Raw genomic sequence first — 10000 nt, 5'->3', positions numbered from 1 at the left:
ACGTCAACGAAGCGCTGAACCCTTCAGCGCTTAGTGTTGCCTAGAAAAACTTTGGCGTTTTTCTGGGTTTTACGCCCCTGGAATTCTTGCACGTCAACGAAGCGCTGAAGCCTTCAGCGCTTAGTGTTGCCTAGAAAAACTTTGGCGTTTTTCTGGGTTTTACGCCCCTGGAATTCTTGCACGTCAACGAAGCGCTGAAGCCTTCAGCGCTTAGTGTTGCCTAGAAAAACTTTGTCGTTTTTTTTTTTTTTTTCTTCCTTTATCACATTATGCTTAAAATCATCATTTAATCCGTTTTAAGCTCACAATCTTGGGTGAAACATCCTCCAGAAGCAGCCGCTGTAACTGTCTGGAGGACGTGCGTAAAGAGGCCGTACACATCATAATTTAATCCGTTTTATTGACATAATGCTGGGTCAAAAATCCTCCACAAACAGCCGCTATAACTGTCTGGAGGACGTGCGTAAAGAGGCCGTACACATCATAATTTAATCCGTTTTATTGACATAATGCTGGGTCAAAAATCCTCCGCAAACAGCCGCTATAACTGTCTGGAGGACGTGCGTAAAGAGGCCGTACACATCATAATTTAATCCGTTTTATTGACATAATGCTGGGTCAAAAATCCTCCGCAAACAGCCGCTGTAACTGTCTGGAGGACGTGCGTAAAGAGGCCGTACACATCATAATTTAATCCGTTTTATTGACATAATGCTGGGTCAAAAATCCTCCGCAAACAGCCGCTATAACTGTCTGGAGGACGTGCGTAAAGAGGCCGTACACATCATAATTTAATCCGTTTTATTGACATAATGCTGAGTCAAAAATCCTCCGCAAACAGCCGCTATAACTGTCTGGAGGACGTGCGTAAAGAGGCCGTACACATCATAATTTAATCCGTTTTATTGACATAATGCTGGGTCAAAAATCCTCCGCAAACAGCCGCTGTAACTGTCTGGAGGACGTGCGTAAAGAGGCCGTACACATCATAATTTAATCCGTTTTATTGACATAATGCTGGGTCCAAAATCCTCCACAAACAGCCGCTATAACTGTCTGGAGGACGTGCGTAAAGAGGCCGTACACATCATAATTTAATCCGTTTTATTGACATAATGCTGAGTCAAAAATCCTCCGCAAACAGCCGCTATAACTGTCTGGAGGACGTGCGTAAAGAGGCCGTACACATCATAATTTAATCCGTTTTATTGACATAATGCTGGGTCAAAAATCCTCCGCAAACAGCCGCTGTAACTGTCTGGAGGACGTGCGTAAAGAGGCCGTACACATCATAATTTAATCCGTTTTATTGACATAATGCTGGGTCAAAAATCCTCCGCAAACAGCCGCTGTAACTGTCTGGAGGACGTGCGTAAAGAGGCCGTACACATCATAATTTAATCCGTTTTATTGACATAATGCTGGGTCAAAAATCCTCCGCAAACAGCTGCTGTGACTGTCTGGAGGACGTGCGTAAAGAGGCTGTTATTGTCATCTGTCAATCCGTTTTAAGATCACAATCTGAGGGAAAGCACCCTCCAGAAACAGTCGCTGTGACAGTCTGGAGGACGCGCGTAAAGAGGCTGTTATTGTCATCTGTCAATCCGTTTTGAGCTCACAATCTGAGGGAAAGCATCCTCCAGAAACAGTCGCTGTGACAGTCTGGAGGACGCGCGTAAAGAGGCTGTTATTATCATCTGTCAATCCGTTTTGAGCTCACAATCTGAGGGAAAGCATCCTCCAGAAACAGTCGCTGTGACAGTCTGGAGGACGCGCGTAAAGAGGCTGTTATTGTCATCTGTCAATCCGTTTTGAGCTCACAATCTGAGGGAAAGCATCCTCCAGAAACAGTCGCTGTGACAGTCTGGAGGACGCGCGTAAAGAGGCTGTTATTGTCATCTGTCAATCCGTTTTAAGGTCACAATATGATGGAAAGCATCCTCCAGAAACAGTCGCTATAACTGTCTGGAGGACGTGCGTAAAGAGGCCGTTAACGTCATCTGTCAATCCGTTTTAAATTCACAATCCGAGGCAAAGCCTCCTCCAGAAACAGTCGCTATAACTGTCTGGAGGACGTGCGTAAAGAGGCCTTTAACGTCATCTGTCAATCCGTTTTGAGCTCACAATCTGAGGGAAAGCATCCTCCAGAAACAGTCGCTGTGACAGTCTGGAGGACGTGCGTAAAGAGGCCGTACACATCATAATTTAATCCGTTGTATTGACATAATGCTGGGTCAAAAATCCTCCGCAAACAGCCGCTATAACTGTCTGGAGGACGCGCGTAAAGAGGCCGTTAACGTCATCTGTCAATCCGTTTTAAATTCACAATCCGAGGCAAAGCCTCCTCCAGAAACAGTCGCTATAACTGTCTGGAGGACGTGCGTAAAGAGGCCGTTAATGTGGCGAGAGAGTCCGTTTAAAGCTCACAATGTGAGGCGAAACATCCTCCAGCAACAGCCGCTATAACTGTCTGGAGGACGTGCGTAAAGAGGCCGTTAACGTCATCTGTCAATCCGTTTGAAATTCACAATCCGAGGCAAAGCCTCCTCCAGAAACAGTCGCTATAACTGTCTGGAGGACGTGCGTAAAGAGGCCGTTAATGTGGCGAGAGAGTCCGTTTAAAGCTCACAATGTGAGGCGAAACATCCTCCAGCAACAGCCGCTATAACTGTCTGGAGGACGTGCGTAAAGAGGCCGTTAACGTCATCTGTCAATCCGTTTTAAATTCACAATCCGAGGCAAAGCCTCCTCCAGAAACAGTCGCTATAACTGTCTGGAGGACGTGCGTAAAGAGGCCGTTAATGTGGCGAGACAGTCCGTTTAAAGCTCACAATGTGAGGCGAAACATCCTCCAGCAACAGCCGCTATAACTGTCTGGAGGACGTGCGTAAAGAGGCCGTTAACGTCATCTGTCAATCCGTTTGAAATTCACAATCCGAGGCAAAGCCTCCTCCAGAAACAGTCGCTATAACTGTCTGGAGGACGTGCGTAAAGAGGCCGTTAATGTGGCGAGAGAGTCCGTTTAAAGCTCACAATGTGAGGCGAAACATCCTCCAGCAACAGCCGCTATAACTGTCTGGAGGACGTGCGTAAAGAGGCCGTTAACGTCATCTGTCAATCCGTTTGAAATTCACAATCCGAGGCAAAGCCTCCTCCACAAACAGCCGCTATAACTGTCTGGAGGACGTGCGTAAAGAGGCTGTTATTGTCATCTGTCAATCCGTTTTGAGCTCACAATCTGAGGGAAAGCATCCTCCAGAAACAGTCGCTGTGACAGTCTGGAGGACGTGCGTAAAGAGGCCGTACACATCATAATTTAATCCGTTGTATTGACATAATGCTGGGTCAAAAATCCTCCGCAAACAGCCGCTATAACTGTCTGGAGGACGTGCGTAAAGAGGCTGTTAACGTCATCTGTCAATCCGTTTTAAATTCACAATCTGAGGAAAAGCATTCTCCAGAAACAGTCGCTGTGACAGTCTGGAGGACGTGCGTAAAGAGGCCGTACAATCATAATTTAATCCGTTGTATTGACATAATGCTGGGTCAAAAATCCTCCGCAAACAGCCGCTATAACTGTCTGGAGGACGCGCGTAAAGAGGCTGTTAACGTCATCTGTCAATCCGTTTTAAATTCACAATCTGAGGGAAAGCATTCTCCAGAAACAGTCGCTGTAACTGTCTGGAGGACGTGCGTAAAGAGGCCGTACACATCATAATTTAATCCGTTTTATTGACATAATGCTGGGTCAAAAATCCTCCACAAACAGCCGCTGTGACAGTCTGGAGGACGCGCGTAAAGAGGCCGTTAACGTCATCTGTCAATCCGTTTTAAATTCACAATCCGAGGCAAAGCCTCCTCCAGAAACAGTCGCTATAACTGTCTGGAGGACGTGCGTAAAGAGGCCGTTAACGTCATCTGTCAATCCGTTTTAAATTCACAATCCGAGGCAAAGCCTCCTCCAGAAACAGTCGCTATAACTGTCTGGAGGACGTGCGTAAAGAGGCCGTTAACGTCATCTGTCAATCCGTTTTAAATTCACAATCCGAGGCAAAGCCTCCTCCAGAAACAGTCGTTGTAACTGCCTGGAGGACGCGCGTAAAGAGGCCGTTAACATAATCAGTTAATCCGTTTGAAAGTCATTTTCTAAGGCAGCGCTTCCCCGCAACACTCCGCTGTTGTCCGTCAAAACTCGGATCTCCCAGGCCCAGCCAGAACGCTCCATTCGCGGGGAAGAGACGTCCGCAACACACCGCTGTTGTCCGTCAAAAAATCGGATCACATAGGCCGAGCATAATGGCTTTAAATCGGATAAAGTACTTCCGCGTTGTCGCCTGTCTTTGCCGCCCTGGTAACCGGGGAGTCGGGCCGAAATTATCTCCGTGGTGCCTCACTTTTCCGGCCTTCTTGTAGTAAAGCTGTCGCTGTCTTTTCATGATAGACAGATTTTTGAAAAACCGGTTTCACAAAATGTGCGCAAGGTGGCTTGGTTACCCCCTACCAAAAGTGGTCACATCGGGATAGGCAAAAACCAATAAGCGCTGAAGGCTTCAGCGCTTATTGGTTTTTGCCTAGAGACACTCTGTCGTTTTTTGGAGGTTCGCGCCCCTGGAATTCTTGCAAGTCAGCGAAGCGCTGAAGCCTTCAGCGCTTCGTGTTGCCTAGAAACACTTTGGCGTTTTGCTGGGTTTTACGCCCCTGGAACTCTTGCGAGTCAGCGAAGCGCTGAAGCCTTCAGCGCTTCGTGTTGCCTAGAGACACTTTGGCGTTTTTCTGACTTTTACGCCCCTGGAACTCTTGCGACTCAACGAAGCGCTGAAGCCTTCAGCGCTTCGTGTTGCCTAGAGTCACGTCACATACGCGGCTGGGTTTTTTTTTCCCTTTTTCTTCCTTTTTCCGGGATTTTCGTGCCCCAGAGCATGCCTCTCTCCCTGGGATGCCTCCGACTGCTGCTCCATGCCCTCTCTCTCTCTCTCTCTCTCTCTCTCTCTCTCTCTCTCTCTCTCTCTCTCCTCTCTCTCTCTCTCTCTCTCTCTCTCTCTCTCTCATCATCCCAGTTTAGGGCGCTTTTTCCGGGCATTAGCTCACGTAGCAACATCAGCACCATGGACAGCACCACGGACAGCGCCCTGGACGTCATTTACCAGGGAAAGGGGGCACATTTCCCGGATCTTTGACCTCCACCGCATCCCCTAGGCCCCTGCCAACACTGCCACAAGAGGGCCCGAAAAACGGATGGTGAGAAAGGGTAAATTCGGGCGTGGAAAGCACCCCCACTCTCATCTCACCCACACCCGGAAAACAGCACTTTTTCCGGGTGGGCCTCTTCCAGAGCATCCCTTGGGCTCCCCCCAACACTCCCACAAAATGACCCGAAAAAAAGAGGGTGGGAAAGGGTAAGTTCGGGCTGAAAAGCACCCAGACACACATCTCGCTCACGCCCGGAAAACAGCACTTTTTCCGGGTGACTCACCTCCAGAGCATCCCCTGGGCTCCCCCCAACACTCCCACAAAAGGGCCCGAAAAACGGATGGTGAGAAAGGGTAAATTCGGGCGTGGAAAGCACCCCCACTCTCATCTCACCCACACCCGGAAAACAGCACTTTTTCCGGGTGGGCCTCCTCCAGAGCAACCCCCTGGCACCCAGCAACACTCCCACAAAAGGACCCGAAAAAAAGAGGGTGAAAAAGGGTAAGTTTGGGCTGAAAAGCACCCAGACACACATCTCGCTCACGCCCGGAAAATGGCACTTTTTCCGGGTGACTCACATCCAGAGCATCCCCTGGGCTCCCAGCAACACTCCCACAAAAGGGCCCGAAAAACGGAGGGTGGGAAAGGGTAAATTCGGGCGTGGAAGGCACCCCCACTCTCATCCCTTCCACACCCGGAAAACGAGCACTTTTTCCGGGTGACTCACCTCCAGAGCATCCCCTGGGCTCCCCCCAACACTCCCACAAAAGGGCCCGAAAAACGGATGGTGAGAAAGGGTAAATTCGGGCGTGGAAAGCACCCCCACTCTCATCTCACCCACACCCGGAAAACAGCACTTTTTCCGGGTGGGCCTCCTCCAGAGCAACCCCCTGGCACCCAGCAACACTCCCACAAAAGGACCCGAAAAACGGAGGGTGGGAAAGGGTAAATTCGGGCGTGGAAAGCATCCCCACTCTCATCTCCTCCACACCCGGAAAAAGAGCACTTTTCCCGGGTGGGCCTCCTCCAGAGCATCCCCCTGGCACCCAGCAACACTGCCACAAAAGGGCCTGAAAAAGAAGGGTGAGAAAGGCAAAGTCCGGGCTGAAGAGCACCCAGACACACATCTCGCTCACGCCCGGAAAAAAGCACTTTTTCCCCGGTAAAACACCTCCAGAGCATCCCCTGGGCTCCCCCCAACACTGACACAAAAGGGCTAGAAAAACAGAAGAGGAGAAAGGGTAAATTCGGGCGTGGAAAGCACCCCCACTCTCATCTCACCCACACCCGGAAAACAGCACTTTTTCCGGGTGGGCCTCCTCCAGAGCATCCCCCTGGCACCCAGCAACACTGCCACAAAAGGGCCTGAAAAAAGAAGGGTGAGAAAGGCAAAGTCCGGCTGAAGAGCACCCAGACACACATCTCGCTCACGCCCGGAAAAAAGCACTTTTTCCGGATAAAACACCTCCACAGCATCCCCCTGGCACCCAGCAACACTGACACAAAACGGTCCGAAAAACAGAAGGGGAGAAAGGATAAATTCGGGTGTGGAAAGCACCCCCACTCTCATCTCATCCACACCCGGAAATAAGGCACCTATCCCGGCCACAGGACCTCCGCAGCATCCCCCTGGTCACCCTCCACCACCTCTGCTTAAAGCAGACCGAAATAGTGGGAGAAAGTGTGGGAAAAGCACTCCCACAGCACCAGCCTCATCCACTCATCCACACCCGGAAATCAGGCACCTTCCCGGCCACAGGACCTCCGCAGCATCTCCCTGGTCACCCAGCATCACCTCTGCTTAAAGCAACCCGAAATAGTGGGAGAAAGTGTGTGAAAAGCACTCACACAGCACCAGCCTCATCCACTCATCCACACCCGGAAATCAGGCACCTTTCCTGGCCACAGGACCTCCGCAGCACCCCCCTGGTCACCCAGCATCACCTCTGCTTAAAGCAGACCGAAATAGTGGGAGAAAGTGTGAGAAAAGCACTCCCACAGCACCAGCCTCATCCACTCATCCACACCCGGAAATCAGGCACCTATCCCGGCCACAGGACCTCCGCAGCATCCCCCTGGTCACCCTCCATCACCTCTGCTTAAAGCAGACCGAAATAGTGGGAGAAAGTGTGTGAAAAGCACTCCCACAGCACCAGCCTCATCCACTCATCCACACCCGGAAATCAGGCACCTTTCCTGGCCACAGGACCTCCGCAGCACCCCCCTGGTCACCCAGCATCACCTCTGCTTAAAGCAGACCGAAATAGTGGGAGAAAGTGTGAGAAAAGCACTCCCACAGCACCAGCCTCATCCACTCATCCACACCCGGAAATAAGGCACCTATCCCGGCCACAGGACCTCCGCAGCATCCCCCTGGTCACCCTCCATCACCTCTGCTTAAAGCAGACCGAAATAGTGGGAGAAAGTGTGTGAAAAGCACTCCCACAGCACCAGCCTCATCCACTCATCCACACCCGGAAATCAGGCACCTTTCCTGGCCACAGGACCTCCGCAGCACCCCCCTGGTCACCCAGCATCACCTCTGCTTAAAGCAGACCGAAATAGTGGGAGAAAGTGTGAGAAAAGCACTCCCACAGCACCAGCCTCATCCACTCATCCACACCCGGAAATAAGGCACCTATCCCGGCCACAGGACCTCCGCAGCATCCCCCTGGTCACCCTCCATCACCTCTGCTTAAAGCAGACCGAAATAGTGGGAGAAAGGTGTGAAAAGCACTCCCACAGCACCAGCCTCATCCACTCATCCACACCCGGAAATCAGGCACCTTTCCTGGCCACAGGACCTCCGCAGCACCCCCCTGGTCACCCAGCATCACCTCTGCTTAAAGCAGACCGAAATAGTGGGAGAAAGTGTGAGAAAAGCACTCCCACAGCACCAGCCTCATCCACTCATCCACACCCGGAAATAAGGCACCTTTCCCGGCCACAGGACCTCCGCAGCACCCCCCTAGTCACCCACCAACACCTCTGACTCAAGCTCCCACCAAAAACGGGGAAAAAATAAAAAATAGCCCTCCAAAAACACCCCCCCCCAACCGGACCCACCCCCACCCGGCCACCCCTCACCAAAAGCCCGCAGAGACACCTCCGGCAGCTACCCTTCTAACCCCGTCTCCAGGCGGTCCCGGGCCCCCACACTTAAGCACCCTCTCTGGGTTAAAACCAAAACTCCGACCGTTCAGGACGTTCATGCCCCTGGTAATTTAGTTTCGTGCCCCTGGTAGATGGGAGAGAAGCGCTAAAGCCTTCAACTAGCCGAGCTAGAGCCTCCAAAGCGGCCTCCACAACCACAATACAGGGCCTGGAGGTCAGTTTGCTGGTTTTTTTCTAAGTGTAATTCCAAACTGCAACTCTCACTTTGTCCACAGGATGGCGACATTGGACTGCAAGTGAGCTCCAAGCGGTTGAATGTAAATGATTTATCCGGCCTTATGACCCTAAAAACGGACACTTTTACACATATAAGCTGGATGAAATACATTTCACGTGGTCCTGGTCCTCTGAGCGAGTACCAGAGAGCTAGGCAGAGCCAGGCTATGTCCCTAGGCCGAGCTGGAGCCTCCAAAGCGGCCTCCACAACCACAATACAGGGCCTGGAGGTCAGTTTGCTGGTTTTTTTCTAAGTGTAATTCCAAACTGCAACTCTCACTTTGTCCACAGGATGGCGACATTGGACTGCAAGTGAGCTCCAAGCGGTTGAATGTAAATGATTTATCCGGCCTTATGACCCTAAAAACGGACACTTTTACACATATAAGCTGGATGAAATACATTTCACGTGGTCCTGGTCCTCTGAGCGAGTACCAGAGAGCTAGGCAGAGCCAGGCTATGTCCCTAGGCCGAGCTGGAGCCTCCAAAGCGGCCTCCACAACCACAATACAGGGCCTGGAGGTCAGTTTGCTGGTTTTTTTCTAAGTGTAATTCCAAACTGCAACTCTCACTTTGTCCACAGGATGGCGACATTGGACTGCAAGTGAGCTCCAAGCGGTTGAATGTAAATGATTTATCCGGCCTTATGACCCTAAAAACGGACACTTTTACACATATAAGCTGGATGAAATACATTTCACGTGGTCCTGGTCCTCTGAGCGAGTACCAGAGAGCTAGGCAGAGCCAGGCTATGTCCCTAGGCCGAGCTGGAGCCTCCAAAGCGGCCTCCACATCCACAATACAGGGCCTGGAGGTCAGTTTGCTGGTTTTTTTCTAAGTGTAATTCCAAACTGCAACTCTCACTTTGTCCACAGGATGGCGACATTGGACTGCAAGTGAGCTCCAAGCGGTTGAATGCAACTGATTTATCCGGCCTTATGACCCTAAAAACGGACACTTTAACACATATAAGCTGGATGAAATGCATTTCACGTGGTCCTGGTCCTCTGAGCGAGTACCAGAGAGCTAGGCAGAGCCAGGCTATGTCCCTAGGCCGAGCTGGAGCCTCCAAAGCGGCCTCCACATCCACAATACAGGGCCTGGAGGTCAGTTTGCTGGTTTTTTTCTAAGTGTAATTCCAAACTGCAACTCTCACTTTGTCCACAGGATGGCGACATTGGACTGCAAGTGAGCTCCAAGCGGTTGAATGTAAATGATTTATCCGGCCTTATGACCCTAAAAACGGACACTTTTACACATATAAGCTGGATGAAATACATTTCACGTGGTCCTGGTCCTCTGAGCGAGTACCAGAGAGCTAGGCAGAGCCAGGCTATGTCCCTAGGCCGAGCTGGAGCCTCCAAAGCGGCCTCCACAACCACAATACAGGGCCTGGAGGTCAGTTTGCTGGTTTTTTTCT

The sequence above is a fragment of the Cebidichthys violaceus genome, unplaced genomic scaffold (assembly GCF_023349555.1).
Source record: "Cebidichthys violaceus isolate CVI_PGR_0920_01 unplaced genomic scaffold, fCebVio1.0.p SCAF_303, whole genome shotgun sequence".
Classification (NCBI taxonomy): domain Eukaryota; kingdom Metazoa; phylum Chordata; class Actinopteri; order Perciformes; family Stichaeidae; genus Cebidichthys; species Cebidichthys violaceus.
This window is presented reverse-complemented; position numbering follows the sequence as displayed.